The 26,480-nt window shown below is 41.8% G+C and overlaps 1 protein-coding gene across 1 annotated transcript in view; it reads left to right on the top strand.

Moving 5' to 3' along the window:
• caska (calcium/calmodulin-dependent serine protein kinase a) overlaps positions 1-26,480 on the top strand; it is a 122,418-nt gene that overhangs the window by 11,569 nt on the left and 84,369 nt on the right.

Genomic DNA, 26,480 nt, shown 5'->3' with positions numbered 1-26,480 from the left:
AAAGTCACATTCATTTTTTATCCTCTGGTTTGTTTGTTTTTTCTTTCCTGTGGATTTAATGTTGGCTAGATGTGCACTGTAGGGATTTATGATGTGAGAAAAATACATGAACATATGATAAAGTAATACAGTAGAGCCCATAGACTAGAGCTCTATAATATCAAGGGAGTATCTGTTGAGCACTGTTAGCCCTTAGATTGTGTAGTCTGTTAGTCTGCCAGTTAGTTATTTACTAACCTATAAAGACTTCCAGCCTCTTAACAAGGTACTAGCCCATTAAAACTTATTGCCTGTTAAGGTGGAGGGCAACAAACTCTACTACCTTGCTTTCCTACTCAGGGATGTGTGAGAGTGTGTCAAGAACTCAAGAAGAAATGTTCTAATTTAAATATTTGTCAGTCTGGTTGGTAAATATTAATGTTTCAATATGTAAAAATGTGTCATTTAACAGTCTCTGTTGCACAGTGCTGATTTAATGCTGTTCTTTCAGTGCAGCGTCATCCAGTTTTGACCTCAGTGGCTGCAGTCGTTATCAGGGTTGGGTTCTGATGGCTGCTTTCATTTTGGATGTGGATCCTGGTCTACAAAATACCTGCATTCCTTAAGCTTAGACACTAACGTGTCCTTGTGATTTTTTATTAACAATGTAGGAAACATGCAGGTAACGTTAGCTGTTTCTCATTTCTAGTTGGCGCTGTCTCCAGTTAAAATCAGCAGCAGTAAATTGTAGCAGCTGTGCTTCTTTATTGAGCTCACAGTTCGATTTGATTATGAATCCTTGCAACAATTTGATTCGATTCAATATCACAATGCACAACAATGCCAATATAAACCAAAATAAATAGCCTTCTTATATTTGTGTGTGAAATTGTTCCATTCTCAAAAACAAAACTGATACATCTGCAGTCAAGCTTCATCTTCTAGCAGCTGTCTCCTGCTCTAAGAAAGGACACTTCCTGAATGTAGAGAACATCATAAACATGACCTACATGAGACAGTAGCCCCGCCAGATGAGCACCCATATGAGTAATAATCTGACAGTCCCCTCTAATGTAATGTACCGTTATTGTTCCATCAGACTCCACCGTGACCAAAGTCCAGGAATCACATGTTCTAACTAACATGTCACAACAGCCTCACATCAGTTCTTGGCTGGGCTGGGTCCGCTGTTTCCTTTACAGTGGCAGGCCTTAGTTTCTCAGGGTGAAAATGGCTAGTGCGTTGCTAACAGGAGGTAATATTGAACTTAAGAACTTTATTGTCCAGCCAAGGCTCAACAAGCAACGTCAGGGGGCTGTAATTGATGATGTTGTGTCTTTGCATTGATGCAGAATCGTCCACGTCTGTATCGTGATGCATCGTAGAAACAATTATTTAGTAGATTATATCTGCTGTAGCTAATTGATATTCATTGTGTAAAATCTCCTCTGAAACTTGAGTCTGTTGGTTAATGTGCTCTCTTCAAGCTGCTGCCTGGACTCTGCCAAAGATTGTCTGAGTGAAAAGCTGCATCACTCTTCAGAAGCGGCTTCAGGCTGTGTTTGTGTTGCATGTGCAGAGTGTCCACGTGCACCTATGCTCCATGGCTGTGTGTGCATTCAGACGAGTCTAATGTATTGTGATGATGGCCCCTTGTGAAAGCTGGAAGTAGATGCATTTCATTTATTCCATTCAATATCTCATTATTGTTTTTGTGTTTAACACGTTTTTCCTGAATGGTAGTAATGGGCTCTTCAGAGGACGTGTTTTCTCACGTGATAAACACTGATCACAGTCTAGCCAGCCTGCCTCTCTAACAATGGCTCATATTGATCAGAGGAATGCCTGTGTGTATTGGGTAAGTTGATTTGAGAGAAATGCACAGACATACACACACATTGTCCCATTCAGTCATCAGATTGTGAGAGCTGAAAACCCTGTAAATGTGTGTCCTTCTGTCCTTGAGCTTGATTTGTGATCATCGTCTGAATAGCATGTGCAACATTATCTTGACATATAGCAAGTTAAATACGCTCTCAGGACAGATGCACATTCATTCTGACAGACTTGAAAATCAACCCGCACCTTTTCAGTTGTTTATTACAAGTCTGTGGCCACGCTGTAGCTTGCAACTGGGTTTAAATCATTTATAGTGGCTGCAGAGGAGGTGCAGTGTGTTGTACAGAGGTAGGTTTTTGTGGGTGGGCCAGTGCATGTACATTCATGGCAGGCACTGGGACAGAATATCTCAATCCAGTCATTTTAATGATGCACATGTGTTTGTTGGTGTTTGAGTCACACTTCAAGAAAGGAGGATGCTTAGCCGTCTGCCTCTGGGTATGGCACCACCCACAGAAAATGTGAAAAGGAGACTGATTGGAAAAGATATTAAACATGGATGTCAAAGAGATGCAGGCAAAGTGAGGCAGCGTGGAGATTAGGTGAAGAAGCAGTGAATAATTCGAGGAGCACTGACGTTGAGGGCCTTAACGGGCCACAGCCACTTTTAGCAGGAGTATTATAGCTGTGTTGACATATTGTCTGACAGATGGGTGACACATGCTCTGTGTCCCAGCCCCATTGTAAGTGCAACTGGGACTCAGCGACAGAGGCGCAGAGCACGACTCGCTGTGGTGAGCTGGGTGGAAAACCACGTTGTCTGACTTCAATCTGCCTCAGTCTCACAGTGCAATGCACAATTACCACCTCAATTCCCTCTTTATCTCTCCTTCTCCGTGCTCAGTCTCTTCGCTCTCCCTCAGCTCTCACCCTAAATGCTATTGTTATTTATCGCTGTGTTAAGGGTAATGTAAATAAAATACTGGTGTTGTACGTTGTTATTTCTGTAAATCTCCAAGCTCAGCTGAATGTGGAGCGAGGTCACAAAACAGCTTGTACATTTCTAGTCTAATCACAATGATTTAGTTTTATCCAATCCCCATTCTCCTCTCTTCCACAATAATATGCCGTGGAGGAGACTTCAAGGCCAAGAACAATAGAGAAGTATTTGTAAATCCAGTGATCAGTCTCTCTTGTGTCAACAGGTTTAGCAGTGCTGAGTGTTGAACTTTTTTTGCACAGACCAAGATGTGCCTCTAGCACAAAGAGTCCATAAACTGCCTGGTCAGATTCTTAGTCTTATTAACTTTTCTTTGATCAGTTTAATATTTGTATGGCTATCAGAATAAACTACTACCTCAGTAAATGTAGTTAGTAATAGGGTATGTCAATCTGTGTACATAGGAATTTCAGTATAGACATAACAAAGAGATGTCTGAGGTGTTTTAGAGCAGCCAATACAATGCTTAGGTCAAATCTCAGGTATCACATTGGCATCAAAATGTAAACATTTGAAAAGAAACTCAGCTCTAAGGTTGAGTAGTTGTTGATATGATTAAGTTCTCCAAGTCTTTGAGGTGCAGTATTCAAGATGGCGATAATGGTAAATGGATCATCAGAAAATGGCACTCTCCTCTCACCACAAGATGTGTGGACCCACGCATACACGTAAACACTCTGACTCTTTGTCACTCCCACTCATGCCCTTGTACAATGTCTCTGCTCACATTTGTTCTCTGTTTTTTTTGTTAGCAGCTTAAATGGAGCCGTCTTTAGTCATCCCTGCTACGCATGTGTAAATGGCAGTGTTTGTTCTTGTAAGAAAGTCATATGAAGTCTCTGCAGCAGCAGCAACAGGACAGTGAATGCCACTGTCACCGTCCGGAGCTCTACAGGGAGCTGACGGCCTTCAACGGCGTATGTCCCGTGTCAGTAGTGTATGTGTGCATGGGTGTGGTGAGGAAATGTGCTTGAAAATGTCCCATGTATAAATCTGTCAACTAAAGACACAAGCAGCAGCAGCAGCAGCAGTGTGAGTCGGTGTCAAAAACACGCAGCTCTCAGGGTCATTTCACAACCCCCACCCCCCTCCACTGACTGGTGTGCAGTTTGTGAAGAGCTAGTCATCTTAAATCACTGCTTTGTTTGGTCTTTTTGTCCAGGATGGAGGGTGTTTGTGCTTAGATAGAGAATAGTCTGCTAGAGATATGATGGAATTTGTGACCGGCTGGCTCACTCACACTCGCCCTCTCAAATATTTACCCTCAATCTGTGAACACACCTTCTAGCTGTTTGTTGCTGAGGCTGGATGTAGCAGGAGGGATGAGAGGATGAGCTGAGATCAGGTGCGCTCTGAAATGATGAGTCATTGATGGGAGGGAGGGGGGGGAAGGAGGAGGAGGAGGGCGGCTAAGTAAGGCATGATCATACAGGCTTGTGCTCTGGGTGACCATGGTTGAGGATAGCTGCGGTGTTGCAACTGATTTTTGCCTTTATATCACCTGTCAGGGTGTGTGGGAATATACCTTGGTAGCCACTGCCTTTATAATCTGTTTTCTGAAGAACACAGAAATGATCAAATAAGAAATATAAAATTATGGAAACTCAAATTTAAGTAATGGGTATAAATGTTGTTGGTGTATCTGTTTATCCTGGTGCGTCAGATTACAACAAAATTATACAATTAAAACAGCTCCTGAAGTCCTGAAAGATTTTATATATTTTATTATCTCGCTGGATCTTACAGGATTAAAAAATATACAATTTCTGCACTTAATGGGCTCTAAAAAGATATTCTCAGCTTTTTATGCTTTTTTGGTCTAATTTTATGAGACATGTCAAAACATTAATCATGACACAGTCATATGGGGCAACATTAAAAATGTACCACTCACGTTATAGAAAAAAACTAAAAATAGGGCTTTACTAAATGTGATTACATTTCATGGTAATATATTAGCTGTAATATATAGTGCTGACCTCATATTTGAGTGTCATCCGTAGGAGAAGAAGTGCTAGTAACAGTAGCAGTACATTCAGTACACACACTAAAGGTATGGTGAAGATATGGCGTAGCCACAAACCCTGCGGTGTAGCCTGACATGCACCTCTCTAGAAATGTAACTACACATTGTAACCATCGGTGCTGGCAACAACTGTGACTGGTTCAGTTGGTCGGCTTGTACAGAAACTGTCAGACACACCAGTGGGCAAGTATAAATTCCTACAATGGTAGGCTCTGTGTTGATGCCACACAGGAGTATCAACCTAAACTTTACACTTTAGATTTGCAGAACAATGTTTGGTGTGGTGGCAGCTTCGTAATCTGTCGTTTCTCAGATTCCTGCTTTCTCAATTGCATATGATGCATAGGATGAAATAGGATGTTAATCCATACAAATAAAGACTGAGACTGCACAATGCAAATCCCACACAGAGATGTAAGGTAATAGTAACGATAATAATGTTAAGTCTAGTATTAATAAACCGAGCCTGCATTTCAGGAAAAGACAGCGTCTTTAAATAATGGTGATTAGCGTGAATCAGAGCGTTTCATATCGATCAATGCTGGAGACAGAGCAATTACAACAAATTCTCTCTCCTAGCAGGAGGATGCAGCTGAATCAGTCCTATTTATAACCAGTGCAGTAGATGAATAGTTGCACACCTGTGTGGTAAACTGCTCATTTTTGTTCTCTCATTCAGAGCATGTGCAACAAACAAAAACACTGGATTTAGCCACATAACTTTTCAGCTCCAAAGGGGGTGTAACTTATACTAAAGATATATCACCTGTGATAAATGAGTGAATGTGGAGTATCAGTTTAAGGGAAATGGAGAGGATTTCTTTGAGGGTCACACTTAAAGAGACAAAGAAGAAACAGTCGTCAGTGGAATTTGGACTGAGGTTTAGAAGAGAAAGGAGAGCTGAAATGTGCTGGAGTCAGTGGTGTTCTCCAGCTTTTGCACATTGGTATTTACTGTGAACATACAGTCTAAAGTATGTACACACACACACACACACACACACGTACAAAATCACATACACATGCAGCGATAACAGCAGCACTCAGCAGTTTTCTCAGGGCTTTTAAAGAAAGCTCTGGGCTCACCTCTGCCAAAGCATCTGACCGAGCCAAGCTCCTGGCTCTGTGTACAGTTACGTTCATCACACACACACACACACACACACACACACACACACACACACACACACACACACACACAGAGCCCACTATGTGTTGGATTATTCTGCAGTAATCTGGTAAATCCACACTCTCAGTTGGGTTCAGGTAAATTTGCAGTGGCTGCTTTTTGAACTGAGACAGGCACAGTAATTTTTCTATTTAAACACTTTCCACCTTTACAGCTCCTCTGGTAAACAAACAGCACACACCATGCTCAACACAAACCCCACACGGTCGCTCAGACGTTGACACAGCGTTTCGTTCAGCTCTCATACCTTCGCAGCCATATGTATGTTGTTTGCTAAAGCACTCGCGGAGAAAGAAGCATGTGTTTGTGTAGTCAGATATCTGGGGTTTAGGCTTGTCCCCAGCCATGCCCACTGTGCGATACTGTTTACACATGATGAGCCAACACTCGTAATTATATCTAAATAGCATCCAGCTATATTCTCATTTCTGGATACATCTGTTGATGCCTCAGGCCCAAAACTTATGGGAAAGCCTACGATCCTGTGTAGAGTGTAACCTTCAAGGTTCTGCTTAATTATGCACATTTAAATACTGTTTAGAAACACATTAACACATTCTGACATTTACAGTCACCCTGTGTAACATAACTTAACAGAAATTATATATAAACCTGCAGGCACATCCACGCTGCCTGCCTTTTTTCCTCTGTTTCGTTTCCTCCCTCTTTCTTATAATATTATGATAAATAGCATAATAACTGATGTAATGATGATGTATGGGCTGGAGTTTATGTTTTAACTGCTGAGGTAAGTGGCTACAGAAATAAGAAAGAGGCTGGGATGTCAAGGAAACAACACAGTCAGTGATCTCTGTAAATATCATATTTAGAATATGATCAAAGCCAAGAAACACAGAGATGCTGCAACAGCCTCTGCATTAGAACATTTCAAACGTAGAAATAACCCACTGTTTAAACATTTGGTGGTTGTATTTATGTTTATTGCTGACGACTTGCAACACGAAGGCCTCGCTGTCACACACAGGTCTGATTTTCTGTCGTATCCTATCAGGGAGTTTTTCTGTCAAAAACTGTCATGTGTGTGCAATCAGCCCGCGGCAGAGAAGCTGACACCTCTCTATCACCACCTCTCCCACACTGAAGATGTTAATACTACACCTGTGCATGTGTGACCTCTGCAGGTATGGGTGCTTCTGTAGGTCAGCAGTTGGAAAATGTATCACCACTGTCACAGTATGGATTTAAACTACGAATATACACCCTGTATGCTGTATGTGTGAATGTGTGAATGTGAAATGAACATGTCTCTCTGCACACTGTATGACAGCACATGTTCACTTGTAGTCTGCTGCTGCAGTGTGGCTGATCACTGAAGAGGACAGAGGCCTCGACAGAGCTCAGTGTCTGATACAGCAGGATAATATGTGTGATGTGGATCAGTAGCAGCTGCCACACTTGTGTGCCAGTTAGACTCAGTCAGTTAATGGAGTGAAATGCAAGTTCATTAACTCTCATTAACATTACAAAGCTGTGTCCACATTAATGTTGGCTAATACTAAAAACACTACTTATGTTGCTCTTGTAGTGAGTGGGGCAGACACAGCCTGGCTAGTCTGCTGATAACCAGCTGTTGGTCTGCAACAAACCATTATTAACATTGCAGGTTATTTTCTCAATTGATTGTTTGATCTATAAAACAAAAGACAACTGTGAAAAATGCCCATCACAGTTTCCTAGAGCATCTTATTTTGTCTGACCAGCAGCCAAAAATGTAAAGATTTATGATTTATTGCAATGTAAGATGAATTAATGATCAAACAAGTTGTTGATTGATTTTCTTTTAATCCAGTAAAATTTCACCATCTATACCAAAAAAAATTCACTTTTTAATGGTATGAAACAGAAAAGCAGCACACTTGAATGTTGACAAGTGACTTAATCAGTGAAGTGATTATCAGACTTATTCAGTTCTTGTCAATCAACTAACCCAGTGGTCCACAGACTGCGTTCGAAAGGAGGCCTGGACAGAAACTGAACTAAACCTAAACTCAGAAAGTTGTTTTTACTTGCTTTGCGTATTTAATCATGGCCTGTTAATCAAGGCGAGGAGGAATTGTTTCGCTGTGACAAAATGAACATAAACACAGGCAGATAACAACATTGTTTATGCTAAATTAATTCATTAAGTCTCTCTAAGATTTATCACCCATTGATTGAGTTGATTGATTGAGTTGATGATGGTGGTGTAGGGTGTAGGGCCGGTTAGCCCTGTCTCCGAAGATGTACTGTGCAATGATTGCAAAAGTGGTCATGATAAAGAAGGTGGGAGAGACAGTGTAGTTTAAAAACAGGAGTAACACAAATAGTTGTGTGACAGAGCCACAAAATATCCAGTCCTTGGCTTGTTTCTCACCTCTGCACAGTTGGCCAATCACGGCGTGAAGTGGGTGTGAACGTTGGATTGTCAAACACCCAAATGTATTTCCATGTCCCTCCGACTAAGTGTTGACACCACCAGGATGTCATGTGCTCTCCTTCACTCAGTGGCTGTGTAGCTAAAGAGAAGACACAAAGTGCTAGTAGTGTTTACGTGCATGTGTCTGTGTGTAATCATGTGTGTAAGTCGGTGTCACCCTGTTTATGCAAGGCGTATGTGATCTCTTAGTTTGTAACAGTGTGTTGGGGTGGTGGTGTGTGTCTGTGACCCTTTGGTGTGTATGTGGGCTAATCTTAGCTTTAGTGCTGGCTTCAGCCAACGACGAGGATTAAGAGACATAAGCACATGATGAGTGCTACTGGACAGAGCTCAATAGTAACAGAAAACTGCTCACCAAGAGGAAGACCCCTGTAGATGAGACATTCACAAACTCTCAGTCTTTAATACTTTAAAACATCCTTGCACTTCTATTTAAAACTGGAGCAGGCAGATCGTTGAAAGCTTCCCTGTAGATGACCGTGTCATTGTTGTTTTCCTGATTTTATAATTCAGTTTCTCTCTAATTCTGATCATGTTGCTTATTTCTAATTTTAGTTACTGGTTCTCCCCCAAAAATCTCAGTGTGTTTCCTTCCACCTGTTTCTATGCACGTTTTCAATTTGCTAGTAAAAACAGCCTCCCAGCCCATTCTCTTTAACCTGTGTATAAACTGTCGCTCCTTCCCATTTCCAGGTGATGTGTGACTTTCTTTTCACTCCTGTAAGGTAGTTGTTGCACAAGCAGCAGGAGCACTGTCAGAGCACTGTTCTGTCACATATGATGTTCTTTTGCCCTCAAACATCATTCTACTGCTCTGACCCAACCACGATCTTTCCCTGACTTTAACCAAGTAGTTTTTATGCCTAAACCAAACCATTTTAACCCAAACATGGAAAGGACTGTCGTATGCATTTATGTGAAAATGTAAAGCTGTGTTTTTTTTAATTGAAGATTGAAGAGACCGGGTTAAAAAATATGAATGGGAAAAACAGAAAATTTGAAAAAACTTTTTGCAATATTTCTACTGAGGTGGAAGAACTGGTGTATCGATATAATTTTGTTGTTGTGTTTTATTTGTGTGTAGAATGATGAGCAGACTGTAACGTTACAGAAAAAATATTATCATTACATATTTCTATCATGTTTTCCATGTATTTTTCCAGTGTTTTAGTCTACCTGGTGGCTGTTTTAATTATGTCATCTCATTGCACCCTCCTCCTCTGCAGAATTAGAGCCATTAGGTGTCTATCTCGGTGCCTATTACATAATGGAAACACATTATTTTGCATTTTCTTCTGCAAATTTTCTTGATTTCTGGTTAAAATTTGCACCACATTTGAACGCAAACCTGGGTGACTGGGCTTTCCTGGTTCAATAATGGTTAAATAAATTGAAACACAAATCTGTACCCACATCACAGAAAGTTTTTAGAAACACCAAGAAAATGTGATATAAACATTAATTTAAAATTGCCTGTGATTTTCACAATTGTACAAATCAGTTGAGGCTTGATGTAGTGGGCAGTATCACAGATGCTATACAACAAGTGTAATTTTCATCAACACCATCCTTACTGTCATTTAACTATTTTCTGTAAAAACCAGAGCACTTAGTGAGCCTCACTGCTGTCATGCAGCACCATTTATGATTAATGAACAGTGGAAACAAAAGTGCTATCTACAGAAATAAATGGCAGCTTCTGGTGGGAGGGATCCATGTTGGCGTCTGACCATACGTCCATGCTGGCAATGAAAACAAAGAGACAAAGCCACTGATAATCATTCATTTCAAATGAGCGCTGCGAGACGAGCAGCGACATTTAGGATACAAAGCAAGAAAAAAAAGACAGATGGCAGGTTCACAGTCACAGCCAACAACCAGTGGAGCTTTAGCCAGAAATACAAAATGCAAGGCAGACTGTCCAAGATGGAGAGATGGTGTTGAAACAGTAACTAGGTACAGAGCCAAAGAGATGATGTCACTTCACACTGTCAAAATACAGACATTTAATTGATACATCAACAACAGCCTCACAGGAAAACATTTATACATTCACTGAATCAATCAAACATTTGTGCAGCACCTTTCATATAAAGCAGTTTGAAATGTTTCACTAGAAACTGAGGATGAGACAGTACAGAGAGGTTTATAGTGAAATAATAAAACCAGTTAAAAAGATTTAGTAAGCTAGAAGACGACACAAAACAAAACAGATGAAAGGCTATTTCTTCAAAAGTTGAAGAAATGTGACATTTTTCAAGCAAAAATATCAGAGTTTTAATGGTTCCAGAATTTGCTGCTTTTCTTGGTCTTACATTATAGCAAATTTAATATTTTGGCGTTTGGATGCTTAATGATGCCACCGTGTGGAGCATTTTTCAGTCAGTTCAGTTCAGTTTTACACACACATGCACCCTGAACGACAGGTGAATGACAGGTGCACAGAGAGAGCCGGGTAAGAGACAGACACAGCCAATAAAAACTTAATTGTTTTTTTGACAGTCCAGCGGCCACCCTTTTAGATTTGTGCCAGTAGAGTCAGTAGTTAATCGAAATCTATTTAGATATTAGTTAAATCTACGTTTCTCTCTCCTCTGTTTTCTCCCCTTGTCTCAACTGTCTCCACTTCCTGTAAGCATTGTTTCAAATTAAAAGCCCTCTGCATAGTGCAGTTGTGACTTTGTGACATTGCAGCAGCTGCAAATATTTTCCTGCCACCACATTATGTATACTGTCTAAACACTGCAGACCTAGAGTTGCTGTCTTGGTCATACTTCAGTTATGAAATCCTACCATGGAGTGTCTCTCCTGCCGAGCTGCTGACTGTGTCGGCAGGTGGTTTTAACTCGCCATAACACCACGGCACGCAGCTCTCGGCAGAGCTTACCTGACACTGGAGCGGAGAGTTTCTGAGCGGCCAACAGAAACGAGTCGCACCGCCCCGCTTCACGCTGTCGGCCGTCTTCCCAACAGATGCATTGAATCATTGAATTTTAGGGAGGCAGCCCCATTATCTACATGCTAGGCAACACTACACAGCAGTAGGCCAGGCTATAGGATATATCTAAACCTCTATAAGCGCCCATTCTTCAACCCCCTGCAGCCTAATAGGTTGTTTAAGAAGGCTCTCCACAGAGACAGACAGAGCACAGAAGGAGCGATCACTGGGAAACTACACCTCATCTTGTGGTTTCATCACAACATGATGGGCCCATGCTGAACGCTGAGCATATCATCTTGTCATTACCGCCGTGCCCTTTGACCCTGCCGTGGCTTGAATGGATGAGTGGGCTCAGCCGCTCTGGAGCTTTCAGACACCCACGGATGCTGAAATGAGAAAGGCAGCAGACAAGATAAAGGTCAGAGCTTTTCTTTTAGCTCAGAGGTCCTGGTGAGATGGTCAGGCACTTCAGTCTGTTTATAGTGCAGAGAGACTTGTTCGTGTATATGGGGGCTGTAACTGCAGTGCACTTAATATCAGAGGTGGCCTTTACAAGCACACAGGAACTTATTGTGGGCCAGACAAAGGCTTTCTTCCGAGCACTGAGTTCCTTTCTCGTGACACACAGTTTCTCTCAGGCTGTGCTCCCAGACAATTGACTGTGTAGCATAGATTTTAGTGGATTGTGTGTTGTGCTGATTGGAGCTCGGGCCCTGGAGAAGCATCACTGGCATGTAGATCAATGCGGACTAGCACAAGAAATCAGATACAGCTCTCTGCCGTGTGGCTTTGCCTTTGACTGTAGGAAGGAGATCGGGAGTTGGAAGTGAACATGTTGAGGTTAGGCAGCGTGTCAGGATACAAATTCACCACCAAGCTGACACTGTGAGAGCAGCACAACAAGTGAGCAAGAGAGGACAGCGTACAAGACAGGAGGTAGTGTGAGGAGGGTGAACAAGGCCTGTCAGCGTGTCTTTCTACAGTTGAACCATGTGTGCGCACAGACGAGACAGTAAGAGTTGACCCTTGCTGCCCTTCTCCTCGTCTTCTGACGGGGAAACAGGAGACTGCGCAGAGAGGAGGGAGGCTAGCGTTTGCAGATATTTAACGATACCTTTACCCTTTGTGCCATTTTCCCCATCTCCTCAAGGTTAACCTGAATTTTCTCTAGATCACTGAGCCTCAAAATATATTCTCTCTCCTCCTCTCATTTAATTTCTCTCTGTCCCTCTCCTCTCTGTCTGTCACTGTTTATTTCTTCTCCTCTCCTTCGCTTTCTTTCTCTGTTTGGCCTGGAGGCCACTCAACTTCTTCTTCTCTGGTATAAAAGAGCAGAATGGCAGCTCACTTCCTTTGAAGTCTGTCTGAGAACTTGGCAGAAACTGGCAGACTGGCTTCTCACTCTTTGGCAGGGCTGCTGAGTCCTGGAGAACTTGTGGAGCTGGCAGAAAGCAAAGCTGCGCTCAGGAAAGGCTGCTGCTGCTCTGAGTGTAATGATAATAGGGATGACTCAAGATGGAACTGAAAATGTAGCCAAAGCTTTCATTTTCATGATAAACTGAGGCCATTACTTAGGTTATGGCCTCGTGTACTGTTCAGACTCTTATATTAAGGTGCAAGTGAGTCACTTAGAGTTTCACAACTTTGATACATTCTCAGATAATAGACTGACTTATGCAGTGGGAATGTTTCCATGCACAAAATGCTATTATTTAATCTGAACAAACAGATTGATTTCAACATTTATGTGGTTCAGAGTAATGTGAACATCCTGGAAACAGGGTTGTCGTGGATTTATTTGATAGTCATGTCAGGTTACTCAGACGGATGTGGTTTTAATGGGACCCACTCTGCAGCCAATTTGGTCAGATGTAAAAACAAATCCAACTGTTTTGCCAGATGTTTTGTGGTTTGTTGTTTGTGCAAAAGAAACCATGTCGCCATTACATAGTTTATGCACCAGACATAGTGCTCTGTGTGTATTTGTCACAATTCTTTAATGATAGGTGGGTGTACAGAAACCTGTTTTATTTGCATTTCAAGTTATACATGAAAAACAAGAGTAGAAATGCTGAAAATCAGGACAAATATTGCAAAAAGTGGAACGAGGAAAAGTTGCTGTGTGACTAAAAGCAAATTGTGTGTGAATAAATGGCACAATGAATCATGTGACTTAAATGCCACTCAGACTAGGAGAGACTCTGACGACTAATTAATGTGTGAAACAAACCTTACTTACATATTTTCTATGTTGGTTTTGTCTTTTCTTCTCTTTAATGGCACCTGACTAGAAAATAAACACCACCAGGTGTTGATCTTGATGAACCATCTCCTGTTATTCTCATAATGGAAACGTGATTTAATTCACATTTTCTTTTGCCGATTTTCTTGAAATTTGGCTCCAGTACATTTGGATGGAAACCTGGCCACGTCAATCCAGTATTGGTTAGGATATAATGCTTCAGTGCTGACAACAAAAGACACCATGCTGTGCAGTGCATCTTCGTTTAGACTTGCAGATGATTATTTTCATTATTGATTAAAACAATGGTTTAAATTCTTTTGTCCGTAAAATATCATAAAGAAACACAAATGGTCTTTATTAGTTGTGCACATGATCAGAAAATCTAAATTCACTTACAATATGGAACAGCTGAAAGCATGCAAATCAGCACATTTGTGAAGCTGTAACCAACAAATGTTTGACATCGTGGCTCGATAAATTACTTAAAAGGTTAACAAATCATTCTCCATTAATATTAATGAACTGATCGATGAATCATTTGAGGAAAAGCTGCATCGCTCTGTATCATTGGTGACCTTTTTGAAACTCATAATATCTGCACGCCTTTTATTTCTACCTGAAAGTGACTTAAAGAGAGGAACTTATCATTATTACTGCAGAGGGTCGGACAGTCTCGAGTGTTGCCTGGAATTACAGGAGCAAAACCTTTTCAAACACACCCTGATAAACTGCGCTCATTGTGACCACTCTGTTGCCATGACACTGCACAGCTACAGACGGAGAGAGAGCGCTTTGACAAAAGTATGACTGCGGTTTTTCTTGCACAGATAGAAAAGGAGCAGCAGCTGAACAATGCTGTCATGTTTATTTGATGGGGAAGGACGTTACAGTACAATGAAGGCGACAGCGTTTCAGTGTATTTACATCCAGGAAGAGCTACAGTAGTTCATGCACAGACAGTATGTGAGTGAAAAAAGCGAAACCATAAGAGTGTGAAGAAATTAAAGAGTGACAGTGTGAGGAAGACAGAGTGGGTTGTAAACTAAAAAGAAATAAACTGTGAGAGGGATTAACATAAAACATTAGGGGGCTAATTAAGATACATTAGAGAAAACACACTGCATGTATCCAAGTGCCATCTTCCTCTCTTCTCCCTCCTCTCTTACATGCAGCAGGCCAAATCACATTAATGTGATACTGTAATGTGACAGCTGTTAGCAGTGCTGCTCTTTTCTTATCCCACAGAGAGCTCTCAACAGTTATTTACACCACAGGATGATGAGATCCATTTTCTCCAGTATGAGTGTTTGTGTGTATTAATGTGTCTGTAGGAGACTCACTACACGTCTCTGTCCACTTCACTGTGACTGCTTTTTATTTCTGACTGCAATTAAACACACCATGATTAGTCTTTAACGCTTGCTGTCAGTCCCTCCCTCGTTTCATTATTCTCAACATTCATTTTACTTCCTGTCTGCATCACTGGGCTTCTCTCCTCTCCTTTCCTCTTCTTGTTTACTTTCCTTTCCTTCTTGTCTCCTTTTCTTTCATCTTTTCACTTCTCCTCCTCAAACTGTTCTCTTCAACATTTCCTCTCCTCTATCCTCCTTGTTTCCCCTGTACTGTTCCTCCTCTCCTTTCCCCAACCTTTGTTCCTTTCCTCCTTCACTCAACCCTTTCTTTCTCTCTCTCCTCTCCTCTCCTCTACACCGTATAAAGCAGTAAAAAGACTGATGCTGTGTGGGTTTAGAAGCAGAGTAATGCTTCTTCCTTATGTGAAGGAGCTAAATGTTATGACAGAGCGGTCTGTGTATGTGTGCATATTTAACCAGTGTGGTGTAAAATGTGCGTGTATAAAGTATCTGCACTTTTTTTAAAACCACCATTCACTCTCACTCGTTCTTGTTCTGTCCTTTCATGTCTCCTTGTTTTCTCTTTTGGGCGGCACTGGGAAGTACAAGTGCAGGACACTTAGCACAGTGATTACTGACCAGTGAAATGACACACACACACACACACACACACACACACAGATCTCTGGCAGCGCAGTGGAAGTTCGGGAGCAGTGTTATGTAAGGAGGCTTACAACTGAAGTGTGCGTGAAATTTGAGGAGACAGGGAGGAAACCTGCCCCCAACTCCGCTGAGCCTTAAAAGACAGGACTGCAAGGCATTGTGAAGTGTGTGTATGTGTGGGATGAGGATTAATAGTACGTGTGTGTGTGTGTGTGTGTGTGTGTGTGTTCATTTACATGTCATGTCTGTGCGTTCATATAAACGTACCAATGTGTTTTCATGCATGCCTGCCCAGTCTCAGTCCAGTGGGATCATTAACTTTTATAGACTACAGCCTGAGCTGGGAGGAAATGGCCGAGCCAATATGCTGACCACTGTGCAGATTCTCTTCACAGAGGGCACAAAGTACTCTCTCTCTCTCTCACACACGCACACACACCATTTTCTCCCCCTGTCTGTCTGTATCCAGGACGTGATTAATTGCTTTGAGAATCAAGATTGGACTCTTCATCAGTGAAAAGACAAATTCATGGTTGTTTTCTTGGTAAAAATCCAGCAGCTTTTCTGTTGCACTTACTTCACCCTTTCATCATTTAAATGCACCGCAGTTTTAATCAAAAGTTCGATTGATTTCATTGATTCGTCCGAGCCGATGCTCTGCAGCGTGAGCTATGTTTTGTCAGAGTTGTGTTTAGTGCAAAGGCAGAAGGATGCCAGGGATTTAGCGTCAGAGTTTCCACTCCTTATTCCTGAAGATCTCTATGGTTTGTGGTCAGCTGAGTGCATCGGAGCGGCAGAGGCTGATGGCTGTGGTTGGATTCCCAGTAGAGAAGCTCCAGGCTTTCGGGAGGTCTGGTTCGGTGTAATGACTGTTCTGTATATGAAGCTGTGTTGCTCACCGCTGGTTAGTGGCTGTTTGAATATAGACCAGTCAAACACAGGACACAGTATTCAGCCCTGTTCTAAATTTGAACCCAGAACACGAACCTCTCCTGCTGTACTGATGACCTCATGCTGCGGTGACCGCAGCTAAATTTTGAAACCTGTGTTTTTGACCAGGGCCGGTGTTGGATTTTCTGTTTTATGCAGCTGAATCGTTGTGATCTGAACTGCGATGACAGCTTCACAGCCCTCCTGAGCTGTTTATTATTGGCGTAATTTATTATTTCCCTCCTCTTTGCTTTTGATGCAAAACTAGTCTGTGCTGGGAATCAAGCCTGAGAGCTCCCAAATTAGACCAAATGAAAAATGCAAAGCAGATAATCAGGCCTTCTGTTTATAATTTCACAGCACTTTATTAATGAGAAAATCCTACATTGCATCAGCGCAGTTGATTAAAAAAAAATAATGGGATCATTTTAATTCTTTGCTCTTAAAAGTGATATGTGTAACAGTTTTAAGCTGCATTACATTACTGATAATTCTGATTAGTTTTAATTAGTCTGATTACCATAAACAAATGAGAAGATTGTAAAAACAACAGTTTTCAGTGCTGGGTTTATCTTGTGTCTGTGGTTTGTTTGTGCTGTTGTTAAGATTACAAACACATTTCCCATGAATTCCTCTGCTTCCTGTAATTAAGATGCTTCTCCTTCAGCTGAAGGTTTTCCGTTTTGCTCTGCTAAAGAGGGTAAATATTTCACAAGTGATATTTTCATCACAATCTGGAAAACTCTCTGAGAGCTTTAGTTGTATTTGCACTGGAAGAACACTGTGTTCAGCTCTTCTTTTTTTTTTTTTGTTCCATGAAAGGAGACAGTAGTTTTCATGAAAGACAACCTCAGGATCAGCACCAGGCTGTCAGGTGATTCAGTCAGTGGCCACAGTCAGCGTTGCAGCATCGCATCATGCACGCTGGCATAAGAAGCCTTTTCCTCCATATCCAATCATTAGAGAAGGAGCAGCTATAAAACAGTGAATGAATGTTTCAGATTGTCACAAACCCCCTGAAAATGACTGGCGTGTAGGAGTTGTATGAGTCAGTTATGTCATCCCCCTCGTGTGTATGTGCATGCTCTCCACTGGTTCAGCTGGAGAGGGACTCTGCTGCACTGTGGACCCAAAAACTTGTGGAGAGTTTATCTGTGTTTGTGCACATTTGGGGCGCCTTCGAATTTGGTATCCAGTCCTCTACATACATGACTGAAACACAGTAACCCTTATTCACAGAGAGTGTATTGGAGTTATGACCCCTCACTACGCTGCTTGTGTTTGTTTACACTGCACCACACAAAGCCGATGTAATGCCTCAGTGTGTGATGTTGGCATCATGGAATCAGAGGTGTGGCATGGAGCACAGCAGTTGGTGTTGGTCGGCGTCTGTCCCATCGTGCTGGCTCTCTCTTTTACACAGACATCAGTCCGGCTCAGTGACTGCCTCCACTGCCAGCTCAAAGGCAGGACAGTGACCACCCCCCGCCCCCATTTCTACCTTTGTAGCGTTTGTACAGAGCAGCGAGGCTGAATAACAGCACAACATTCCTGCCTTGAACAGGCTGTGTAAAAGGGGCTAGTGTAGAATGCAGTGCAGTAGCCAGAATGGGCTGCAACTAATGATCATTTTCATTATCAGTTTATCTGCTGATCATTTTATTGATTTATCAACTGATTTTTAAAACTAAAAAATGATTTTGTCCAACAATCAGAAATTAGCAAAAAAAATCCTGTTAAACAAACCCCAAAAATGTTGAGTTTCTCAAATTCTCAAAATATACAATTGTACTACACTATCTTTGGACTGATGGTCAGACTAAAGAGGATGTTGTTTCATTTTATAGACCAGACAATGAATCAATATATGAGAAAATAATTGAAAGTTAACAGGACATTTATAGAGCAGTTATCTGATTTATTGAAAATAATCAACATGAATCAATAATGTAAATTATCACTAGTTGCATTAAAACAAAATCATTGCTGAGCTGTTGATTGCCGTCTCTATGGGTGATTTATGATCGAGCCTTTTTGTTCTTCATCACAAGCTCCTGACCTCTGACCTTTCTCATTGAAACCCTGTTGTAACTGTTCTCACAGGCTGATTGTTCCTGTGGTTGTTGTCGTGGACAGCTCTCTGATTCCTGTATTACATCATGTTATGCTGTGCTCTAAATACCTGCTCCAGTGTCCTCTCTCTGAGCTGTGATCCATCGCAGGGCTGGGGGGTAAAGCCAGAACACCTGAGGGCAGGAACCTCACTGTCAGATTGTGTTTGCGTATGTTTTTGAGGAGACTCCCTGTGAGTGTGGTTTTGTTCTTAATACATTATGAGCAAAAACTGTGTGAGGCTGTGTGTGTGTGTGTAGGCCTCCACTGCACCCACGCATACACACTGAGAAACACACACACATATGCTTGTGGGCCTTTGGAGGTTCATGTGGATCTTAGATCATGGTGGGCTGCAGGCTACCACCTTAAACATGCTGTCTTCTCCTGGAGGATCCTGTCCTTCAGTGCTTCCTTAATGGGCTCATTCTGATCCAGCAGTGGCCCCGCAGCTTATCAATGATTTAGCAGTGGGATGATGTCATAGATTTAACGGTCCATCCAGCCCATTAATTTTGCAGCAGGATCCAGGTACACACACACACACACACACACACAGTGGGATCATGACATCAGGCAGCACTTGGGCCTGCTCTGAGGAAGTCTTGCATTAATTGCTTTCAGTGTACTGTAAAGAATGGGCATTTCTCACAGAGCTGATTGGGTGCTTACTCAAAGTTAGGCAACAAATCAGCCGGTTAATCCAGAGAGTGCCTCCTCTCTCTCTGCAGATGGTCCCGAAACAGCATCCGGCAGCAAATCTCACACTTGGCTCATGACCCAAAACACTCAGACGATTGGATCGGAGAGTTTTCTCTCCTCTGGCTTTAATTTTTTAACCCTCATTTTTCTCCTTCCCACGTTCCCATTCATTTCTTGCTTTGTCGTCCTCTCACTTTTTTCTGCTGTTTATTCTCATGCTCCCCTGACACATGTTTTCCTGAGGCTTCATTAAGACCTGTTAGCGTTCAAACACAGAAAATATGTTTCCTCTCTCACTCCTGTGCACAGTACAGAGCTTGAGCTTTTGATATCAGTGCAGCTTTGTCAGGGTTTGCCATTGGTGGTACCTGGCTCCGCTGTCCACACAACAGAGCTACGCCTCAAATCAGATAGAATTGGATTAAAAAATGAATACCTTAATAGAAGAAAGAATTCAAACAATCAGAAATACTAGAGCAAATTGCTACAGATCAGTTTTAAATTATACAAATTTATTCAGACTGAAGCTAATCGTTAATTCAGGCAGAATAAATCTGCAGTGATTGAAGCGAATCTTGTCAAATGTGTTAGTGAGCGTTAGAGTCAAAAATCAAGGAAAAAATGACGAGGGTCTCTTTCCGCTCAGCCACCTGGGAGCTCGCTGCTCACTCATTCATCCACAGCTGCGTGGGAGGAGGCAGGAAAGGCCCTTAACTGCAGGACTCAGAGCTGTCACTCTTTATGCCTTCCCTCCTCCTCGACTGACAACTGTAAATGCCTTGAACACGAACACACACACACACACACACACACACACACACTTTGTCTTGCTTTTTATTCCACACATGGTTTTACTCACTTGTTCACTCCCTTTATCTTCTGTCAGAGATGACTAATAATTGTGCAGTGAATATATTAGATAGGAATATGTTTATCAAATTAACCACTGCTAAACCCATCTGTTAATGTTGACATTACCAGGGTCTGAAAGGTGCTTATTGATTCTGTGAATTAACTGATTAGTTGGCAACAACTGTACGAACTGATTACTAATCGCTTGTCTTTTTTTAATAGCAAAAAATGCCAAATATCCACAGGTACCGGCTTCTTGTTTATGAATTTCACTGGTTTTCTCAGTTTTTTATGATTAACTCAACATGTTTGTATTTTTGACAGCTGCTCAGACAACAAAAATCAAATAATACATGTTAACTAAGGCCATTTTCACTGTTTTCTGACTAAACAATGAAAAGATGCTTAAAGAAAATACTTGTCCTTTGTATTGATAATTAAAATAGTTGTTGGTTGCAGTCCCATAGTTCTCTTAGGATTGAATAACACAACCTTTCTCGAGGTTATCTCTGCGTTAATTACTTTACACACAATATAAATTTAAACAACTCAGGTCTTAAACTAGATTAAGACTGGGCCACAAGATAAAGGATGGAGGACCTGAGTAGACTCACGATGTAGACTAAACCTGGGGCTTTTAGATCCCCCTGGGGGTCCTGGGGCAGTCGCCCAGTGTGTCCTGCCCGATATGTGGCATTCATGCTGCGTATGTGTTTTTCTCTAATAAAATTCCCCTACTGTATGTTACTGCATCCAAGCTGACGTGTGGATTCCCCTGAGTGTGGCCTCACTGCTTCACCCCTCACCTGACACACGCTGGTGGAACAAAGGGGGGAGGTTGAAAGGGAGGGTGAGGATTCTGTAATCGAAGTCCACAGTGGGACTTCCTGTCACAACGAATCATCGTCAACCACCTCCCCCCACCCCTGTCTCTGTTCCCATCCTCTCTGTTCCTCCCTCTCAGGGTCAGGGAGCAGGTAATGTGTTTGACTGTGTGTTCATCTGCACACATACACACACACTTGTTTATGATCGGGCGACCAGTATGTGGTCCTCCTCCTGTCTCCCTAACTGTGCATTTGTTGCTGGCTTGGCCCTGTTCCACAGGCCTGCACAGCCCGGGCCCCAGTGGGCAGCAGACAGGGCCAGTCCAGACCAGATTAGGCCACGCCGGGCAGAAAAGGCTTTGGTTCAAAATCACAAGAGTCAGTATTGTGGTCATTTTTCCACATTGCTCCTGCGGTGCTGGAGCTTTGTCAGGACGGTTAGAGGGTTGGATATGTGGGCGGTGGGGTGGAGTCTGAATCTCAGTGAACACAGAATGTGGACCAAACAAGTGCACTGACTTTTTTTTTGTCTTACATCAGCTGCCTTTTTTCCCTCCTCTCTGTCTCCTCTCGTTGATTCTTTGGGTAATTGTAACTCAAGTTATTAGCAGTTAAGGCAAAGTTGATGCTGCAGACATCCATTGTGTGTGTGGGTGTATAGGGCCAAGGTGGGAGGATGAGTGGAATATGGTAAGCCAGCCTAAGCCTGTTCTCTAAATGCCTGTGCTCGGTAGATAATGTCTCAACTCACTGTTGCCTCTGCAGAGTGGTTTTATTTGGGGAAAAACAACTGAACCGAACCATCGTCATCTAAACTCCTTAGGATAGGAGCAGGAAGCTTGTGAGCACAAATGTAAGAGCAGAGGAGCTGTTACCCTGTGTCTGTGTGATGACTCAGACAGAATCCTAATATATGTTTTCATCCCCTCCTCTCTTCCTTCATTCCATCTGCCACTCACTGTGATCCCACATTAACACATCAGAGCCAAGACGTTTCATAAACTCCTCTATCTCAATCCACCGAAGGGCCTGGGCTCTTTTGAAAAATGTAATACAACTCCCTTACCAGTAAGGGGGGGGGGGAGAAAAAGGTCTAATCAAATAGAGGTTAGTGGTGTGGGAATTAATGAGGATGAACTTTGATTGGCAGCCAGCGATGACAATGGCCTCATTGGTTTAAAATTTCTGCTCTAACAATATGCTAATGCAAGAGGAAGAAATGGCATGTCTGTAGCTCAAACCATCACAGAGTAATGACGCTCTAAGGACAGCGTGATATTTGGGAGTATATGCTCCTGTGGGCTTCAGAGGGTTAACTGTTCTCAGCTCAGGGATGAAAACTTGTAGTCACTTTGAAACAGCCAAAACAGAGCAAATGAAAAATACATCTCTTAAAAAGTGCTTGTTTTCATTGGTATTTTCCTGAGATAAATAATTTCTCTTGTTCTCTCTGTTCCTCTGTAAGTGCAGTTGCTTCATAAAAGACGAGTGTTACTCATGTTTACTCTTCTGCTCTGGCTCACATGAGGCTCCACTGCTTCTGAAGGGACTGAGGAGCCTCCTTCAGAGATGACCCTCCCCACACAGAAATCTGACACATCAAACAGAAACCGCAGCTGATGCTGCAACATTTAGATTTAGTGTAGAGAAGTAAAATGGCTGCTAAGTTAATTAACAGGAGTGGAATAAAATCTTAATGAAATGGCTGGGTCTGTGTGTAACTCAGGGTTGAAAAGGAATTGATGAATTATCTTTTTTAAGAGGAGGAAAGAAGCAGTGTTTTTTGTTTGTTTTCATTTCTGCCCCCTCTGTTTGTCATGCAGTGTAACATAGTCTTGTCATTTGTTTGTGCAGTTTGTGCAACTTTAGACATGCTTGGTTTGATTCAGCTGATCTTAATATTGTGGCTACATCCCTCCAGTTTCCCCTGTAACATCTTTTCCATGCATCTTCCCTCTCACCTAAGACTTGAGGACAGATACAGGGAAATTAGAATTAAAGAAAAGCGTTTAAAGAGAAAATAAATACTCTTCTCTGAGCAGTCAGTTTCTGATGACGGAGGCTCCGCTCGATCAGCTGTCTGTTAGCTTAAACAGCTCTGAAGTGACTCTTAATGGTTTGGAATACAGTCGCAGCTAATGATTATTTTCATGATCTATTTATCTGCCAATTATGATGAATCATTTTGTCATATATATATTAGAATATAGGTGATGTTTTCCACTGTCTTGTTTTCAGGCAGAAAAATATTCACTTTACTCTCAACAAAACATCACATTTGGAAAGCGACAGCTGTTACATTTTTTGCAATTTTGCTTAAAAAATAACAATAAAATGATGATTTGATTATCACAATAGTTGAAGTTTATTTTCTGTTGCGTGACTAATCAGGTAATGGTTAAAAGGCACTCACATCTCTGCATGTTCTCCAGTAAGACAGTCTTGTGTATCCTTGTTCCTCGCTCCTTGATTCTCGGAGCAGAAAGAATCATGATTCACCTTCTGATTACTGCAGAGTTGTTATTGTTGTCACTAATCTCATCACTGACATCATCTGAGTGTGACTTACAGGAAACCAAGACCAAGACTCACACTAGTGGTAGGCCTATGGCGGCCTGTGGTCCAGATCTGGGCCTCAAACAAAAATACTTCAGCCAAAAACAAAAGCTGAAATGTTACTTTTAAAGTTTGCAGCAGAGCTTGGACATCATTTCTCAGAAATCCACTGTCAGTAATAACAGTGTTGGGCCATGATTGAACCTAATATTGCTGCCCCCTGGTTTACACACTTCTTGGCCACAACACAAAATAAACACATTTGGAGCATTGTAAAATACAGAGTTGTATAATATCACTGCTGTGCACAATCGCTGCCTACAATCGAGTCCACATCCTCTCAACTATTTTCACTGTTCATGATAAAAATGGCTGAAATATTAAAGCAGTCTTTGATCATAAGACCTCAGCTGAAGTCTGTGGCTTGCCCTCTAATCTCAAACACAGTTTATCTGTCTAAGCCTGGTGGCCTGCTACTGCTACCACTGCATGAGTACATCAAACTAGCATCTTACACCCTGACTAGCTTCTCTGTGAGGTGGGGGTGGTGGTGGTTTAGGGAAAGCCTGTCATCTCTGCTGCAGTGCCCTCTGTGTGAATGTGTGTGTGTGTGTATTTGCGGACTGCCAATGAGCATTGCAGGTGCTGGCATGTCCAGGCTTCTGCCTAAGCCCCATGGGAGCGTAAATAAGCTGCCGAGCTCTGCCTCCTTACATAACCACTCTGCCAGAGAGAGGAGGGAGAGATGACGGCATGGTTACAGAGACCCGAGTAGGCAGAGACGACCACTGATGGGAAAATAAGAAAAAAGAAGCTGTAGGATGATGTTTGGCTGGGGGAGGGGTGCGTAAAGGTGTTGATGCGTAGGTGATTTTTTTCTTACTCTCACCTCGTTGGAGGGTGCTGATTGGCCATACTCTCCCCTAACTACTGTTTTCCTCCCTCTCTTTCTCCCAGTTGTTCTTCCTGGTTTCCCATTTTCTGCTCTTGTGTCTGTACAGTGAAGCCCCTGGGCAGATGCTGGGAAATGTCAGACATTTAATTGAATTTGTGCCATTGGCACAGCACTGCAAACACACACACACACACACACACACACACACACACATACAAGCACGTCTCTAAAAGGCTGCACTTGTTGAGATATCGGTGGCTCCTCTCTCATCCTCACACGAGGAGAAACCCTGCTATGATCTGAAACAGTGTTGTGCAATTGTGTGCGTGTGCGCGCGTCAGAACACACTGTGTGATGTGCTGTGATTTTCCACTATTCTACTATTCATGAGGTCTCTCGACTCATTCAGCTGCTCTTGTCCTCACAGGAGTCTGCATCACATTCAGCTTAAAACATCACCAGTGTCAGATTTGTCTGTGTATATGTATTTTGGAGACATGATGATAGATCAGCAATAGACATGTGGTAGTTCCAGGTTTTCCAGTGTGAGAATTTGCTTCCTCTCTTGGTCCTACATTATATTACATTGAGTATTTTTGGTGTTTGGGCTGCATCCTAAACATCAATGATTGGAATCATTATTTTTTATCTTATGTTTTTTCATTGTTTTTCATTGTACACAGGGAGGCAGCATAGAAGCACAGCATGTTGTAAACCTAAACACTTCAAGTTTTGTCTCAAAATTACAAAACCATGATGGAAACAGAGGGCAGTGCGACGCAGAGCGACTCCATTCAGTGCTCCAACACACACGCAGGTGTAACGCCTCTGCTTTTTACTGTGATTGACTCTTTAGCTGTCAGAGCTGTCAGCAGCAAGAGAGATGCTCTGTGTTTCTGTGACTGTGTGGAAAAGTGGTAAAGACATTAAAACATCAGTGTAGGTAGGAGGTAAGGTGTATTGAAGGAAAAACATCAGTTGTAATGAGTATTTACAGAAATAAAAAACATAAGAGATAAGTAAAAACATAAAGCACAAACAGTGACATATTAAAATGCTGATACCTGCACCCACTGGCCTAAAGTGTTGACGTACTGTGAATATCATGATTCTGGTACAGCAGAATATTTTTTTCTTATTTATCCTGTTGATAAATATTTGAAATGCCTCACTTCCTTTGAACAGTGCTCCTTGTCACAACAACAGTTATTCAGCTGTTTGATAGAAAATGCACCTGTAACTTTTTCATAATCGATTTATTTTTTCTGTCATTTCTGAAGCAAACGTACCAAATATTTGCTGCACCCAGCTTCTTAAATGTGAAGATTTTCTGCTTTCTGCTGGATTGTTGGTCAGAAAAACATCTCTTTTGGATTAGTTGAGTGACAGAAAACGAATAAAAGAACATTTTGAAAATCAGTAATTGTTTTAAACACATTTTAAAAAACATTTCCACTGGTTCCAGTTTCTCAAATGTCAAGATTTTCCATCTTCCTATGACAGTAAACTGGATATTGGAGGGCTTTGGACTGTTGATTAGAAAAAACAGGCAATCTGAAGAATTAATTGATTAAATGATTAATCAAATAATTGTGAAAATGATCAGCCAATTAATCGATGAAGTAAATAAGAAAAGAACATGATCCCTCACTGACTTGCCATCTGTAAACTCCTCCATCTGTGTTGCTTTCCTTCAGTCAAACCAGCCAGTCATCACCTTAAAGCAGATCAGATGATATGCTGTGAGGGAGAGGAGAATATTCCTTATAAGACGGTTATCTGTGTCATTTTAACGTAAAGCTCTTAAGCTACTGAATGAAAGTTATCTCTAAAGGCCTTAGAGGAAAATCTAACTTGTGCTTATTTTCAGCTGGCTTCTCTCACAGTTACAGTGATCCAGGGCCATAACTTTTTAAAGTCTGACTGACAAGAAGT

Source organism: Lates calcarifer, linkage group LG1 (genome assembly GCF_001640805.2).
Source record: "Lates calcarifer isolate ASB-BC8 linkage group LG1, TLL_Latcal_v3, whole genome shotgun sequence".
NCBI classification, from domain to species: domain Eukaryota; kingdom Metazoa; phylum Chordata; class Actinopteri; family Centropomidae; genus Lates; species Lates calcarifer.
Note: the sequence above shows the minus strand (reverse complement) of the source record. Positions and strands in the feature narration are given on the sequence as shown.